Raw genomic sequence first — 17,967 nt, 5'->3', positions numbered from 1 at the left:
CATTGTAATTAGAATGGCGGATGACGAGATGCCCAGAAAGATAATGGAGGAAAATGTGCAGCGCACAAAAAGAGTTGGACGCCCTAGGTTATGGTGGGTTAATTGTGTTAGGGAGAACTCCAAGAGTACGCTGAACACCCGCAATTGGAAAGCTACCGCATTAAATAGAGAGGACTGGCGAAGCGGATCGAGGAGGCTAAGGACCATGGATGGGCTGTAGAGTCGAGCAAGAAGAAGAAGAAGAAGAAGAAGAGTAGTATTGTACAGTGTTCGTTTGTTTTGTAAAGTGAGTCAGAAGCTTTTGTCTAATAGTTTCTTTAACATTCTGTATCTATGATTCAATTCAGTTCGTTTGACTGTAGTATGAGGATTCCATGTCAATGGTTTGTCCAGGTTTGACTCTCCTAGATAACGAACTTGAAAAACTGATTTTACAGTTTAAGGTGAAATCAATGTGCTTGGATTTTTTGTTGTTTGACCTTTATTCTCCACTTCCAGAGCCAGGGTTTCTGATTGAGCTTGGAGATTGTGAGTAGCCATGACGGAATTAGGGGAAAAGTTAGCCGTATTAGCGTGGGTAAAGGTGAAAGGTGTGTTGGGTTGATGTGGGAGATCTGCTGTTTACATTCAGTATAAAAGCGGAAGGAAGTGTGCTTCCTTGCGGGACACTTGCAATGATAGGAAATACAGGAAAAAGAAAAAAGTACTTTCGACAAGTAGGAAGTAGCGATAAGATATGATTTGAGGATTAGATAAAAGGTGATAGGAAGGATGCCCTTAAGTTTCTGAAGCTACCCCTTCTTGAGCAATGTCAAGAAAAGCCACTGGGCAGTACTGTTTCTGTTCAAGGGTGGAAGCGATGGTATCTACAACTCTGTGTGTCAGGTAGTGAGATTGTTGCGGAAGTCAGGTTGTTGGTTGGTTGTTGGTATGAGGAGTGGAGTTATCAGAGTTTGGAGTCGGGAAACATGAAGTTAAATCATACTTCTAACAAATGAAAAGCTCGCCTGCAAAATAGCCATTTCTTTTAATAAAGTTTTCTTTAATTATTTTTCTGTACATTAATCTATTATTTTATATAATTACATATTTTTGGAAAATCTATTTGTTGTGGAAACATTGCTAGAGCAGATGGATGCATTATATTAGTTTGAGACTGTTCAAGAGTGTGTGTGTTAGTGAGATCTAGTTGAACAAACAAGATTTACCAATTGTATAAGGAAAGACTGGAAGTTCAAAGGAGGTTACATTGTGTTGGAAGGGCGGCTCCAAGACCGGAACATAGTCAAGGGTCGGATTTATAATTCATCCAAATGAAGATAAGTTTATCCGGTATCTGGTTGCAAGTTGGTCTTTAGATAACTCAGTTAGTTTGTATAGTGGCTAATTCTACTTAGTATGGGCTGGTTATAAGAGAGAGAGTCTAACTGCCGAGAAATGAGAGTTAGAAACTTGGGAGGAATATATCTGGGAAGATTGGTGGAGAGCATAAGGAGAGAACTTTTAAGACTTATCTTGCTAGGATAAAATTTGAGGGTACCTGTTGGAGAAACATTTGGGCCTGAGAAAAAAAATAGAAGTAGACTTCTTACCTGGATAGACAGGTAGTCTTCCTTTTTGTTTTGAAGTGAAATTGTTCCTGGATCTTTGAAGGATTTTATCAATCATTCGAATGTATAGTGGCAGCAGAAATTTAATAAAAGGCAGTTAATTCAAAATAGAAAATTAGAAATTGAAAAGAATTTAAAAAAAAAATATAAGTGCGAGGGTCGTTTGAAAAGTCCGTGCAAAAATAAAAACTACTTAATTTTTTGGGGTAAACCTTTTTTATTTTTCAACATAGTCTCCTTTTAGGCTTATACACTTCGTCCAACGCTGCTCTAGTTTGTTGATCCCTTCCGAATAATAGGATTTGTCCAAGTCTGAAAAATAGCCATTCGTTTCTGCAAACACCTCCTCGTTTGAATAAAATCTTTTTCCCGCCAGCCATTTCTTCATATTGGGGAAGAAATAGTAGTCCGAGGGAGCCAAGTCTGGAGAATAGGGGGGATGTGAAACGAGTTGGAACCCTATTTCCATTAATTTTGCGACCACAACTGCTGAGGTGTGAGCTGGTGCGATGTCGTGATGGAAAAGGACTTTTTTGTGGGCCAATCGTGGGCGTTTTTCTTGCAGCTCGGTTTTCAAACGGTCCAATAACGATGAATAATATGCACCTGTAATAGTTTTACCCTTTTCCAGATAGTCGATGAGGATTATTCCTTGCGAATCCCAAAAGAAAGTCGCCATAATCTTTCCGGCGAAGACCGCTTTTTTGGCGCAGATTCCCCCTTGGTAACCCATTGTTTAGATTGTTCTTTGGTCTCAGGAGTGTAATGATGTATCCATGTTTCATCCACAGTGACGAAACGACGCTTAAAGTCCTGCGGATTCTTCTGGAACAGCTGCAAACCGTCCTTGCAACACTTCACACGATTTCGTTTTTGGTCAAGCGTGAGCAATCGCGGCACCCATCTTGCGGATAGCTTTGTCATGGTCCAAATGTTGATGCAAAATATTATGTACCCGTTCATTCGAGATGCCCACAGCACTAGCAATCTCACGCACCTTCACTCTTCTGTCATCCATCACCATATCATGGATTTTATCAATGATTTCTGGAGTAGTAACCTCAACAGGGCGTCCATGACGTTCAGCGTAACTTGTGCCCATATGGCCATTCCGAAAATTTTGAAACCACTTTCAAACTATTCTAATCGAAGGTGCATAGTCACCATAATGTTTATCAAGCTTCTCTTTAGTCTCCTCAGGCGTTTTGCCTATCATAAAGTAGTGTTTAATCAACACACGAAATTCTTTTTCGTCCACTTTTTGAAAATCACTCGACTTCCTCGATTCAAACGAATGCCAAACACAAAGAAATAGACCGATCTGGCTGAAACTTGGTGTGTGTTCTTCCAAGAGATGCTACTAACTAAACATAACCTCGATACGCGCCAGTAGTGCTATCTCTCTGACTTTGCACGGACTTTTCAAACGACCTTCGTAGAACAGAGAACAGTAGATTTGAATCCAGATGCTGGCCCTTAGATTTTTCTTTTCCTAGGAGCTTCTTACAGTTCACTGTCCGGAGACCAGCAGTGCACTGAAAAGAACTCCTGGCACCAATGACCTCCTGAAGTTGACGCGCCTTAAAAAAAGTCTTAAAAAAAGGAAAAAGAAGTTAAAACTGTTGAAGAAATAAATTTAATATTTTTATTCGTGCGCACCTCATTATAAATAAACCGAGTATCTACGTATCAAGTAAATAACTATATATATATTTGAGGAAAATTTTAATATATACAACACCGCCATCTGCAACAGTTTTATCAGATTTTCCTGATCATGGCGCATATCGAATGTATAAGTAATTTGGTCTTTGCAATATTGTAATACACAGTGGCGGATAGTGTGTGTGTATATGTTAAAAAATTTCTATGATAAAAATAGATATTGTGGGCGATACAGTATCATCAGTACCACCGCTTTACCATCATACTTCTCTCCCATATATTGGTGCTTATCAACATCACGAACTGGTCCAGTACTGCTTCTTTACTTTCTTCTTTGCGATTTGTTCACTAAATATTAGATTACGTTGCTCAAGTAGTATCTATTCTTTGGGTTTGATATTTACTTTTTTCTTTTTTTTCACTCTCATTGCCACTGAACCTTTTTTATGCAGGTTTTCTTTTATTATTATTTTGATTTTCAATACGAAAAGTGAAGTAAAGATATTTTCCTTAGCAATATGTTTATTTCTCTCGAAGTCTTGACTTGATAAGTTGGAGACTGAATCTGAGACAATAATATCGACAACAAGTTTAACAATTTTCCTGTATTTGTCCCGACTTGTGTAGATGTTTGTCCTAGAGGTCGACGGAAGTGGGTCGGCTGACGGGACTTTCAGCTTCTTCAGTTCCAATATTCTCTCTTCTGGAGTTGGTATTTGGACAGTGAGTCCTCATTATTGAAGCAGAAAAGTCTTCATCCCGAAAGACATGACTATTACATGACCACAAACTTTTAGATTTGAAGCCGTTTATGGCGATATCCGTACGAACAGATTTTGGGTATGCTTTATCCCAATAACTCCGAAACGGTACTTTGTTTAATTGTTTGGCCAGCATTTGTTCTTAACAAATTGATGTGGTTTCGTTATAAGTAAAGTAATTGCCTATTTTGTCAGGCGGGCTTTACGTCCAACAACCAAATTAGGTGTCGTGTACGGAGGCGACTAGCAATACTTTACTGTAATTTTTTTTTATTAACCTTTAAATAAAATCCAAGGCCTAAAGTCCGGGAATCGAACCCAGTACCACAACGCATTTTAGCTTTGCAGGTCTCGCCTCTTAACCGCTCGGCTACCATTTCGTTATAAAAACTCTTAAGTGATTTAAAAAAAAACAAAAAAAAAACGGTCCGCTGGTTACCTTACCATTCATCTACCGAGCCCAATAGTTATTGAAAATGTATTTCAACAAATACACCAGGACAAACTAAACTTGAAACTCCTTGCGGCCGGGTCTTAAGTGGTACCAGTGATGAGACTTAGGTAGCGTGGGTGGGTACGAGTTAAGACCCAGCGTGCTTGTCAGTTAATAAAAGCTCCAAAACTATTTTGAAAAAAATCTTTCACAAAACTGCAAGAGGCAAACAAATCCCTGATAGATATATATAGCTAATACTAAAAAAGCTAGTGTTTTCTTACCTTAGGAGCTTCCACATGCCAGATGAAAATTACATTGAAATGGCTATAAATGAATTTGTTTACCAAAAACAGTCTTAATTCATTGAAACGCAGATGGCACTGCCTCCGCGCATCTACAACCGAGCAGTATAACTATATACTGTAGCAATTTGTATGAAGGAAAAAGTACTTTTGAAATCATTGAGGTAGCATTTAAGCATCAGTATATCTTAGGTGACTTTCCCCTGCATCTTTACTCTCGCAGCGGCCCCAATTGGATGGGAGATGAGACACCCAAGTGATTGAACGATCTTCCAGATTCTCTAGGGGATGTTCTAGGAAGAGAAGCATCTGCGTTCACAAAGTTGAAAGAAATAATTTAACAGACTTGTTTCTTTAAATAAATGGTTAAGATAAAAGTGGGAGGCCGTGTTGGAGGGCTTTTATAGTTTTGTGAAGCTGTAAGTAATCTTCTGAGGACTCGCATAGAATTAGTTACGCATTTAAACTTTGTCAGGAAGAATTGCCTTTTTATTTTGTTTATAAAAACAAAAAAAATACAAATTACAGAATGTTATCCTCTTTGTCGGGAATCTATCAAGAAAAGGCAGAAAATCCTAACTTTAATCTTTGTTTGGCGTACTAATGCGTCGCTGCTAGTAATTAAACCAACTAAAGTATGTAAATACTCTGATGACAAGGCGGTCTCTCTACGTTTGCGGTCTAGTAGCTACTAAAAGCACGAATATCCCCTTGTCTTTTTCTGTCGCATGCTCTACTTTAACTGTGGCAACTTTAAAGGTGGTGTTTTGAAGAGGGGGGTCTTTTACAGAGAAATTTCTTTTGATTGCAAATGCGTTATCCTGTCCAAAGTTAGTTTTACTGTTTTTTGTGGTGTTGCTAATGTAGAAGTGAAAGGAACGTCGGCTACAGCCAACCCCATTGGCTCTTACTGGAAAATGCAGGAGGATCTAAGCTAATGGAATGATATATATTTATTAAGAGAATATTTACTTTTTATGTAAATAAACTAAGTGTAATTACTCTGCCTTTCACATTTTGTTGAAATGTTATTTATTTAATTGTTCAATTAGTGAAATTTGATTTAATAGAAGTGAATACTCTTTCTAAAATAACTCACTTTAATTTCATCAAATCAATCTATTTCTGTAATTAGCTCTCCTTCATTATTATTTTACTAATTAGAGCAACTTCTGTCTTTCAACAGCCAGTAGACTATTTTCTGGTAGAGGGGACCTCTAGTTCTTGAACTCACTTTTATTCGTAGTTTTATCCATCTTACATTGGACTAGCTAAAGTGCTCTCAAATTGTGACTCCTGGAGACATCTCGTACAATCTCCTTACATTATTTTCTCTCATAGCATGTCGTAACATTTTAAGTAGCTTGTTGACATTTCACCGATTAAATTCTAACTGAATCTATTGCCTTCAACCAAACAGGCTAACTTGAGCTTTTTAATGATGACAATATGAACGTTAACAGAATCACTGTTCTGTAACTATTAAGCGGTAAACACAGTTCGCCTCCTTTGTTCCACAAAAAAAAGGAGGTCAATTACAGTAAGATATCCGTCATTTCAGTCCAGCGTATAAACAACGTTGACAATTTAATTGTTACGCAAAATTCCACCCTCTTTGTCACTAAAGTCAACCGAACTGTTATTTGATGTGGATATTGTTAAGTCAATATAATTTATTTTTTAAAAATTGGTTATATAGATTAAAATTTAATTAAATAGTTATTTATTTAACAAGTGTGGAAAGTAGTACTTTTCCTCACGCGAGGCAGGGTTTGCACGCACGAGCGAGCGAAGCGATGCGAGTGCAAGTGCAAATTGCCGAGTGTGAGGAAAATACTTTACACTCGAGTTAAATATTATATTTTTTCTGCAACCATTAGATTTATTAACTAAAAAAATTAAAAATTTCATTTTTACAGTCTACAAAAAGTAATTTATTAATTATAAATATTTATTGTTATATTACAATTATTGGTATTAGTAATAAAAGGTTGGTTTGAAGACTTATTTAATGTAAGATTTGAATTTGAACTGGTGGAAGTACTAGGGAGTGACTGATTAGTTGAGAAGTGGGGTTGCCCTTGTAGAATCAGCTGTGCAATGTTCTGTTTGGCGGCCATGAATCTTTCAATATAACCTTCTGCTACTGTTGAACTTTTCCAACCTCCATGTTTTTTAACTTGTATCAAGTCGCCTCCTTCGTTGGCTAACAGTGATGCTGAAGTTCGACGGAAAGCATGTCCAGTGTATCTTTGAAAATTGTCTTTTTTTAAATATTTTGCTATTCTTGATGGAATTTTAGAAATGGTATTTATACCTACTGGCTGTATATTACATTTACCATGGTTGTACCCAACAAGTAGCCGAGGATGTTTAGTGTGCTTGGGTCTGAGGTTAATATATTGTTGAAAGATCTGTTTAAAATTATAGAGACCTACTTCATTTGAAATAAAAAAGGTACGTTGTACGTTATTTTTTGTGTTAGGAATATTTATTGTTATAAAGTCTTCTAAAAATTTAATTTGACTGAGTTCTAATTGTACTAGCTCACAACTCCTACAAGCCCCAGATATTCCAATAACAAAAACTACTTTCATCATTAAAAACATGTCATTTGGTGCATCATGTAAGAATTTGTTAATTTCTTCTCTAGTAAATATTTCTGATTTTTTTGGTATGTAATATTCAGATTTTCTTTTAATATAAATTTTAAGCTTTTTGTATTGACTTATGTCTAAATTATCATTAATGTTTAAGGTAGTTTTTAACATGGAATATACAGACCACAATGTAGATGAATTCAATGTTGATGAAATTTCATCAAAGTAAGCTATAAGTATATTTTCTGATGTGTTTTTAACTTTTTTGTCAGTGCACCATTTCTTAAAATTATTGTAACAACTTGTATAACGATCTTTCGATTTTTTTGGTAATAAATTACTTATTACATTTTCTGCTTTTTCTTTTATTGATGGAGGAGTGTTTTCTAAACAGGAATCACCAGAATCCATTTTAAATTTCTATAAGGTAACACTATAACCTTTTTAACTGTTATAATTAAAAATATCTAATTATTTATTAAAGTATTATTTTTATTTCTATATTCCTTTCAATTTTTATTTTATTTTTTAATATTCGTTTTTTAATTATTTAGTTACGTTAAATAAGCTTATTAAAGTTTTACAGAAAATATTTAATAACAAAACTTCTTATATCAAGGAAGCACAATAAAGTTTTTCCACTCACTTGTGCGGAAAGTGACACTAATGGGAATTTCCCCCCACTAGTGTGGGAAGTTGGGCATTACACAGCTGATTTTAATTGAGTAATGAGAACTTCCCTACATGGTTGCAGAAAAAATAATTTTACACAGAATTAATATAGCCGAGAATAGCCTTGTAAAAAATTGCAAAAGTGGTAGATATGAATGCGGAGAGGGCGGAAGTACAGATCCTCTGTCTCCAAGATGTTCTGTAGCTAGCTAGGTAATAGTTGCTCTGGGAATAAAATCGCCTGTAAAGTACAGCATCTCCTGAAACTGATTCCCAGCTCGTGTTTCAGTACTTCCTTGTTCACTTGCTATCATTTTATTTACTCAGCTCACATATTTCGACAATAATATCATATTTTTATGATTCGTCTCTACAAATTTTTGCCCTTGTAATAAAAAAAAACAAAAAATGTGCTTCAGACTTTGGTTTCTTGCTAGTTTAATAAGAAGTTGATTTGGCTTAGTTACTGCAAAGTTGGTAGGACATGAATGTAATTAACTTTACGACTAAACAGCTGTTAGAAGAAAATGTTAAGAATTGCAGCGGAAGAAACGTCACACCAGTTTTGAAACTATTTCGAAAAGTTGAGTAGATAGCATTTCTTGACTTTACGTGATGTTAGAGCTAGTAGTTTCTAATTATAATTATTAGATTTTCATTTTTCTTTTTTTCACAAAATATTTTTCCATTCCATAATATCAACCTTATAAGGAATGATTTATTAAAGGAAAATTCTAAACCATTTCTACGAGTGGAACATTGGTAGTGAACTCTTTAGGTCTGTTTGGGCGAATGCGCTTACTTATTTCCTGTCGATGACACTGATTTAGAAGGCATAGGTTCACACGCTTGTTGTCTCTTTCGTACGCTCTCTATCTCTCTCTCGCTTTCTCTCTCTCCGCAGCCGAACTGTGCTCATGTTTGAAAGTTAGAAATCATGGCTTTCAACTTAGCTTTAGATAAGTTTATTATTTAATACAAACCTGAATTCTTCTAACCATTGTTCTTTATTGTTCCTATTTCGGCTAAAATTAAATATCTCTCTTCTAAAATTAAACCACTGTTCGTCTAACAATAATAATTGTTCCCAATTTCAATTATTATAAAGGCATTTATTAATTGATTATATGAGAATCTCTAATAAATGAAACAATGAAACGTTTCCTTTAAGGGAATGCATAGGAATTTTCTCCTTAGATCTAATTTATGGATATTGATTTAAATTTAATTAAAGAGAATTTTACACAGGATTAACATGGCCTGAATACTCTTGTAAAGAATGCGTTAGTGGTAGATATGAATGCGGGAGAGGGCGGAAGTACAGATCCTCTGTCTCCTAGATGCTCAGAGGCTGCTAGTTCCAGGTTGCTCTGGGAATAAAATCGCCTGTAAAGTACAAGATCTCCTGAAACTGATTCCCAGCTCGTGAATCAGACCGTCTAACCTTCATGATGTGCGGATTAGATTCCAATGAATTGGCTAGGGAACATGCGATCCGCAACTTACTCACTAGTAAGAGCATATCTTCCAGTCTTGTGTGTTTAGTTAGACCCCTGGGCGAAGTATAAAGGAATGAGCTTTCAATGAATGAAGTTTCCCAAAGGACACCTTTCTCCGTTTAAAGTTAAATTTATTAATTTTGATTGAATTATTTTATAAGCAGCTATTTTGTTCTAATTATTAATGTATTAAATAATCATTATTTTGTTTCAGGTAAGTTGCAGAATGGTCTGAAGTTAAAAAAAACCTGGAACATAATGTGAGTGTAGATATGTTGTGAGGTACATTAGCCTGAGGTATATTAGCCCGAGGTATGTTAGCCTGAGGGATATTAGCCTGAGGTTTATTCTAAATTTAAAATAATTATTTTAAAATTACTTGTGTGGTTCAGAAATAAATAAAATGCATAAACGCCATCGTTTCAGTATTTTATATATTTTATAGTTTCTTGGAATATAGAATTTGTACAAGTTGCTTATATGTTGATTGGAACGTTTATAAATTTGTGTCAACACCCATTTCTTCACCCACATTTGTGGTACACCCTCCAGTAAGATAAGGCACAGTGATATGGCCAATCTAATCTCGCCACGCTCATCCTAATCCTTTAGTCAGGTTCTGTTCCGTTTAGACTTCTTTCAGTTGTCCAGGACCACATTTTGCTATCCTTAATGGGCCGAGGAATTCATGTCAACTGATAAATGATCTGTGGTTTATATTGTGAGAATAAGGCGCCACGATAGCCGAGCGGTTAAGAGACTAGACCCGCAATACTAAGATGTATTGTTGGTTTAGTGGGTTCGATTCCCTCGTTATAGGTCTTGGATTTTATTTAATGGTTAATAAAAATAATTTAAAGTAAAGTACGTGTGCTATATCGGCCTCCGCGCACGATACCTAATTTGGTTTTAGGACGTAGTGGAAGTGGCTGAATGCTGGAGAATGGAGAATCTCATGGTGGAGGCAGCAAAGAATACATTATCTAAATTGTTTTCATACCTAAACTACGCTACTTCAGGGAAAGTATTGCGATCGATGAATTCTGATTTCGAGTTTTCTCTAGAAATATACGAAATTTTTTTGAAATTCCTTGAGTCCAAAAAAAGTGATTTTTACAAATTATTTTCGACTAAATTAGCCAACGGTAGTTTTCAAATTAATTGTCTGCATACGTACATTAAAATAAATAAATAAATAAAATAAATAAATTAATTAATAACAAACACAGTCTCTGGAAGATTATCTATGGACTGACTATTTTAAATTGGAACATTGCAATTTGGATAATTTTATCTCAAAATAAGACAATTTAAAATTTAAATATTCTAAATAAATGACAAAATCATACAACTTGAATGCGGGAAAAACCAGATTTGTTTTCCTTGTGGTGACATTTACTGTTATTTTATCCTACTGTTCACTTTTTATTATTATATATTTATTTTTAGATAAAACGTCAGTTACATTCTACATTGTTACAACTTTATTTTGAAATTTATCTTGTCAGTTGAACTAGTCTATTAAGTTCAGTAAAAAGATTTCGTTATGATAATATTGATTTATACCTAGATAGATTTCAAGTTGTTTCGAAGCTGTTGTACAAGAGGATTGTGATTGTAGAATTGTGATTGTGGTTCAAGAGGATAAGGGGGGGGTTGTAGAATTTTATCAGATTGGGTACGAAGGGAATGGATAGATCATTATGTATTATGTGTATTATTGGATATATATGTATAATAAAGTGCATTGGTGATTTTTTAAAAAGAATTTTGGGTTATAAAGATTGGATTCGGTAAAGATTGGGATGCTTAGCGGAACTTCATACCATTAGACTTTGGTCCATGTAGGTCAAAGCAAAGTTACAAAATAAGTTAGTTTTGTATTGTAACCTTTGATCGTTTGTCGATTAGTGTTGATAGTATGCGAAATCGTCTCTGTTAGTGAGCATTCCAAGTTAGTCTCTTGTCCATATGTAACAACCCCAGATAGCGTACTCTGTCAGAAGTAGGAAGTCGGAAGTATTATTGAATTTATCACCAGAAGAGTGTTGGTGCGTAAAAGTGGTTTGCATATATTTTTGTTCATTCTCTTTTCCATCTCCCTTTTCTTTTCGCTGTTAAGGATAAATTGTTCTTGAAGATATATAGAAGCCGATGGAGAGGTAAGAGAGGTTAGCTGTACAATCAGTTCTTGGTTGCAAGAGGAAGATCACTCATTGAAATTTTTTGAACGATTTAGTTGAGAATTGAAGTCATCTTTCTTTTGTAGTTCAAATTCTAAATTTCATTATACGAGGGTCGTTAGAAAAGTCCGTACAAAAATAAAAACTACCTAATTTTTTGGGGTAAACCTTTTTTATTTTTCAACATAGTCTCCTTTTAGGCTTATACACTTCGTCCAACGCTGCTCTAGTTTGTTGATCCCTTCCGAATAATAGGATCTGTCCAAGTCTGAAAAATAGCCATTCGTTTCTGCAATCACCTCCTCGTTTGAATAAAATCTTTTTCCCGCCAGCCATTTCTTCATATTGGGGAAGAAATAGTAGTCCGAGGGAGCCAAGTCTGGAGAATAGGGGGGATGTGAAACGAGTTGGAACCCTATTTCCATTAATTTTGCGACCACAACTGCTGAGGTGTGAGCTGGTGCGTTGTCGTGATGGAAAAGGACTTTTTTGTGGGCCAATCGTGGGCGTTTTTCTTGCAGCTCGGTTTTCAAACGGTCCAATAACGATGAATAATATGAATAAAATAATAGTTTTACCCTTTTCCAGATAGTCGATGAGGATTATTCCTTGCGAATCCCAAAAGACAGTAACCCATTGTTTAGATTGTTCTTTGGTCTCAGGAGTGTAGTGATGTATCCATGTTTCATCCACAGTGACGAAACGACGCTTAAAGTCCTGCGGATTCTTCTGGAACAGCTGCAAACCGTCCTTGCAACACTTCAAACGATTTCGTTTTTGGTCAAGCGTGAGCAATCGCGGCACCCATCTTGCGGATAGCTTTGTCATGTCCAAATGTTGATGCAAAATATTATGTACCCGTTCATTCGAGATGCCCACATCACTAGCAATCTCACGCACCTTCACTCTTCTGTCATCCATCACCATATCATGGATTTTATCAATGATTTCTGGAGTAGTAACCTCAACAGGGCGTCCAGAACGTTCAGCGTCACTTGTGCCCATATGGCCACTCCGAAAATTTTGAAACCACTTATAAACTGTTCTAATCGAAGGTGCAGAGTCACCATAATGTTTATCAAGCTTCTCTTAAGTCTCCTGAGGCGTTTTGCCTTTCATAAAGTAGTATTTAATCAACACACGAAATTCTTTTTCGTCCATTTTTTGAAAATCACTCGACTTCCTCGATTCAAACGAATGCCAAACACAAAGAAATAGACCGATCTGGCTGAAACTAGGTGTGTGTTCTTCCAAGAGATGCTACTAACTAAACATAACCTCGATACGCGCCAGTAGTGCTATCTCTCTGACTTTGCACGGACTTTTCAAACGACCCTCGTAGTGTTGTGAATGAAGTGAAAAGTTCAGTTCTATCATTGGATAGGAGTCTGTTCAGTATGACCATAGCTGTCGCATCTAAGCCAAAAATAATTTTAAAAAAACGGTGAGAGAAATTTGATAAACTGTTCAACCCAAAATTAATTCTAAGAGCGTATTTGGAGAAGGTATGCTTTTCTAAATCATTATTTCAATAAATTGTGGAAAAGATATTCAAAGATTTTTTATAATAAAAGCAAATTCAATTAATTTTGATATTAGGATATGCTCAAACAATTTAGGGCAGCTGCTTTCTGTTCCACTTTTCCTGAATCTTTAATTGATTCTAAAGAGTAAAAGTTGAATACGATTTGTTAAGGAATATAATCAAATTAATTTTTCTGGCATTCGATATTAAATTTTTTTCCCCCTTTTCTGACCCGGCTGAGATATGAAACACAGCGAGTTTATTGGAAATTGGTTTATCCTATATATATAGCTCATGTAATTCTTTTTCGCAATCCAATAGTGTCTAGCCTCGGGGCATGTCAAATTTGTAAGCTCGAAATGTAACGTCAGTTACAATGTTACTTTATTACTTGAAGCTACCACTATTTGCTTCCGGCTGAATGTTGAATTATATTCATTTTACCATATTTGTAAAGCAGGGTAAAAGAAAAATGTCAATTTTTTTTGTTTAAAGATCCCAGTATTATTCACATTATACATAAATTTTTTTCATTTACAACTATCTGTATTTTTTGATTTAACCATTTTAGATTTAAAAATATATTTTTTACCAATGGGTCAATTAAAGTAAACTAAGGATTCAAAGTACGATTTTTGGGAACATCCATCCTTTTAGAGGTTTGGCACCCTCTGACTTCCGCCTGTTCCTAAATATAAAAACATTTGTGATTGGAAAAAGTTCAGTATCAAATGAAAAGGTGATAACAGTCAGAGATGAGTATTACGCACATCTTTCAGCACGGTACTTACGAGGGTCGTTTGAAAAGTCCGTGCAAAGTCAGAGAGATAGCACTACTGGCGCGTATCGAGGTTATGTTTAGTTAGTAGCATCTCTTGGAAGAACACACACCAAGTTTCAGCCAGATCGGTCTATTTCTTTGTGTTTGGCATTCGTTTGAATCGAGGAAGTCGAGTGATTTTCAAAAAATGGACGAAAAAGGATTTCGTGTGTTGATTAAACACTACTTTATGAAAGGCAAAACGCATGAGGAGACTAAAGAGAAGCTTGATAAACATTATGGTGACTCTGCACCTTCGATTAGAACAGTTTATAAGTGGTTTCAAAATTTTCGGAGTGGCCATATGGGCTGGGCACAAGTGACGCTGAACGTTCTGGACGCCCTGTTGAGGTTACTACTCCAGAAATCATTGATAAAATCCATGATATGGTGATGGATGACAGAAGATTGAAGGTGCGTGAGATTGCTAGTGCTGTGGGCATCTCGAATGAACGGGTACATAATATTTTGCATCAACATTTGGACATGACAAAGCTATCCGCAAGATGGGTGCCGCGATTGCTCACGCTTGACCAAAAACGAAATCGTTTGAAGTGTTGCAAGGACGGTTTGCAGCTGTTCCAGAAGAATCCGCAGGACTTTAAGCGTCGTTTCGTCACTGTGGATGAAACATGGATACATCGCTACACTCCTGAGGCCAAAGAACAATCTAAACAATGGGTTACCGAGGGGGAATCTGTGCCAAAAAAGGCGAAGACCGTTCCTTCGGCCGGAAAGATTATGGCGACTGTCTTTTGGGATTCGCAAGGAATAATCCTCATCGACTATCTGGAAAAGGGTAAAACTATTACAGGTGCATATTATTCATCGTTATTGGACCGTTTGAAAACCGAGCTGCAAGAAGAACGCCCACGATTGGCCCACAAAAAAGTCCTTTTCCATCACGACAACGCACCAGCTCACACCTCAGCAGTTGTGGTCGCAAAATTAATGGAAATAGGGTTCCAACTCGTTTCACATCCCCCCTATTCTCCAGACTTGGCTCCCTCGGACTACTATTTCTTCCCCAATATGAAGAAATGGCTGGCGGGAAAAAGATTTTATTCAAACGAGGAGGTGATTGCAGAAACGAATGGCTATTTTTCAGACTTGGACAAATCCTATTATTCGGAAGGGATCAACAAACTAGAGCAGCGTTGGACGAAGTGTATAAGCCTAAAAGGAGACTATGTTGAAAAATAAAAAAGGTTTACCCCAAAAAATTAAGTAGTTTTTATTTTTGCACGGACTTTTCAAACGACCCTCGTACATCAATAGGTTTATTAAATAAGGGCTCAGCATTTCCACGTTGATAACTCAGGTCCGTATCTAGATGCTAGCTCTTCCTAGGTCCGGATGCGGACAGTGCACTGGAAAAAAAGGCGTCAGGCGATCTTATGATGTGCATTTAATTTTTTTTTTAAAAAAAAAAGAGTCAAAATTTGGGAATTGTGAGAACTTTCAGTCTTCAGAGATTGTAATGTTTTAATTGAATTCCTTAGTTCAGCTCAATGTAGTCTCTAATAGGTTTTTTGTGTATTAAACCTCTCTTCTTCAGCAAGAGATCAGATCTGTTGTTGCCTGGTTCTTTCTTGGAACGATATAGTTAGCAGTAAGAAACTAATTGCTAATAGCATTTCCATTTTAAAGAAAGATGTGACAAATAGAGATGTAAGAACTTAATAAGGGACTAATAGGGTGAGCCTACTTCTAGGGCGCCTAGTTTGAGGAAAACAAATAATTGCATAGAAGGAAACTCTAGCACAATTATTTAACTTGAACCCACTCTCCAGAGAGATATTTACAAATAAAAAAACATTCTAATTTAAAGGGAATATTAAAAAAATTGGTACTTAAAAAATGTAATATATCATACTTTATATTTATTTTGCAAAATTTCTGTGAAGATAATCTGCACGAAGATTTTTGGTCCATTTATTTAAGCAGCCGGGAAAATATTTCTCTCTTTTAAGAGCCGCGTCGACGTGCAAATACATCGTGATGATAAAGAGAGTGTCGCCTATTAAAAAGAATACGATCCCTGGGATAAACAAGGATACAGATGGGGAGGAGCTTTAAAAAACAAAGTGGGAGAAGAAAAGTAACAAAAAAGAAAGTAAAAAAGCTGGGAGACCATTTAGTTGGATGGAAGGCCCCCTAATTAAAAATATTATTAAGGGGACCTTCTCCTTCTCACACCTTACAGGGGTCTTCACGGTGGAGGCGGCAGGTGATTAAATAAAAGGAGGTTAAGAGGTGGGTCATTAGTATTCATCAGTGTTTGAAGAGGTGTTGGGGAATTAGCCGGGCATGTGGAGGTGTAACAGAACCGGCCGCCTCTTTTCTTCCAATCAAGTAACCAAAACCACTAAAATGGTTATTTTTCGTCACGAAACCCTTTAATCTTTAAGTTGATTGGTTTAAATGAAAGAATCTGGTTTGAACGCTCGGTCAAATTTTGTTTGGGAATTTTAAATTTCTTCTGAAAAGATTACGAGGGTCGTTTAAAAAGTCCGTGCAAAAATAAAAACTACTTAATTTTTTGGGGTAAACCTTTTTTATTTTTCAACATAGTCTCCTTTTAGGCTTATACACTTCGTCCAACGCTGCTCTAGTTTGTTGATCCCTTCCGAATAATAGGATTTGTCCAAGTCTGAAAAATAGCCATTCGTTTCTGCAATCACCTCCTCGTTTGAATAAAATCTTTTTCCCGCCAGCCATTTCTTCATATTGGGGAACAAATAGTAGTCCGAGGGAGCCAGGTCTTGAGAATAGGGGGGATGTGAAACGAGTTGGAACCCTATTTCCATTAATTTTGCGACCACAACTGCTGAGGTGTGAGCTGGTGCGTTGTCGTGATGGAAAAGGACTTTTTTGTGGGCCAATCGTGGGCGTTCTTCTTGCAGCTCGGTTTTCAAACGGTCCAATAACGATGAATAATATGAATAAAATAATAGTTTTACCCTTTTCCAGATAGTCGATGAGGATTATTCCTTGCGAATCCCAAAAGACAGTCGCCATAATCTTTCCGGCGAAGACCGCTTTTTTGGCGCAGATTCCCCCTTGGTAACCCATTGTTTAGATTGTTCTTTGGTCTCAGGAGTGTAATGATGTATCCATGTTTCATCCACAGTGACGAAACGACGCTTAAAGTCCTGCGGATTCTTCTGGAACAGCTGCAAACCGTCCTTGCAACACTTCACACGATTTCGTTTTTGGTCAAGCGTGAGCAATCGCGGCACCCATCTTGCGGATAGCTTTGTCATGTCCAAATGTTGATGCAAAATATTATGTACCCGTTCATTCGAGATGCCCACAGCACTAGCAATCTCACGCACCTTCACTCCTCTGTCATCCATCACCATATCATGGATTTTATCAATGATTTCTGGAGTAGTAACCTCAGCAGGGCGTCCAGAACGTTCAGCGTCACTTGTGCCCATATGGCCACTCCGAAAATTTTGAAGCCACTTATAAACTGTTCTAATCGAAGGTGCAGAGTCACCATAATGTTTATCAAGCTTCTCATTAGTCTCCTGAGGCGTTTTGCCTTTCATAAAGTAGTGTTTAATCAACACACGAAATTCTTTTTCGTCCATTTTTTGAAAATCACTCGACTTCCTCGATTCAAACGAATGCCAAACACAAAGAAATAGAACCGATTTGGTTGAAACTTGGTGTGTGTTCTTCCAAGAGATGCTACTAACTAAACATAACCTCGATACGCGCCAGTAGTGCTATCTCTCTGACTTTGCACGGACTTTTCAAACGGCCCTCGTACTTTGCGTTTAATATTATGAACGTTCAATTGTAGATGTTATATTGTTCTGTCACAATTTTATTATTTTCTGGGGATATATTCCATAAATCCTACCGGGTTAAAATTAAAATGCA

General features: G+C 36.5%; 1 protein-coding gene and 1 long non-coding RNA gene across 3 annotated transcripts in view; both read left to right on the top strand.

Moving 5' to 3' along the window:
- Fkbp14 (peptidyl-prolyl cis-trans isomerase Fkb14) overlaps positions 1-17,967 on the top strand; it is a 163,845-nt gene that overhangs the window by 36,929 nt on the left and 108,949 nt on the right. The window lies entirely within an intron of this gene.
- LOC141448518 (uncharacterized) lies at positions 6,752-7,726 on the top strand. 2 transcript variants are annotated; one of them, XR_012455094.1, is made up of 2 exons: positions 6,752-7,448; positions 7,536-7,726. It is a non-coding gene; the product is annotated as an uncharacterized lncRNA (long non-coding RNA). The 2 variants fall into 2 exon arrangements; XR_012455093.1 differs by having other exon boundaries at positions 7,532-7,726.

The sequence above is a fragment of the Rhodnius prolixus genome, unplaced genomic scaffold (genome assembly GCF_049639745.1).
Source record: "Rhodnius prolixus isolate KJV_2025 unplaced genomic scaffold, Rpr scaffold_2, whole genome shotgun sequence".
Classification (NCBI taxonomy): Eukaryota; Metazoa; Arthropoda; class Insecta; order Hemiptera; family Reduviidae; genus Rhodnius; species Rhodnius prolixus.
The sequence above is the reverse complement of the archived record's forward strand: the minus strand, read 5'-3'. Positions and strand labels throughout refer to the sequence as shown.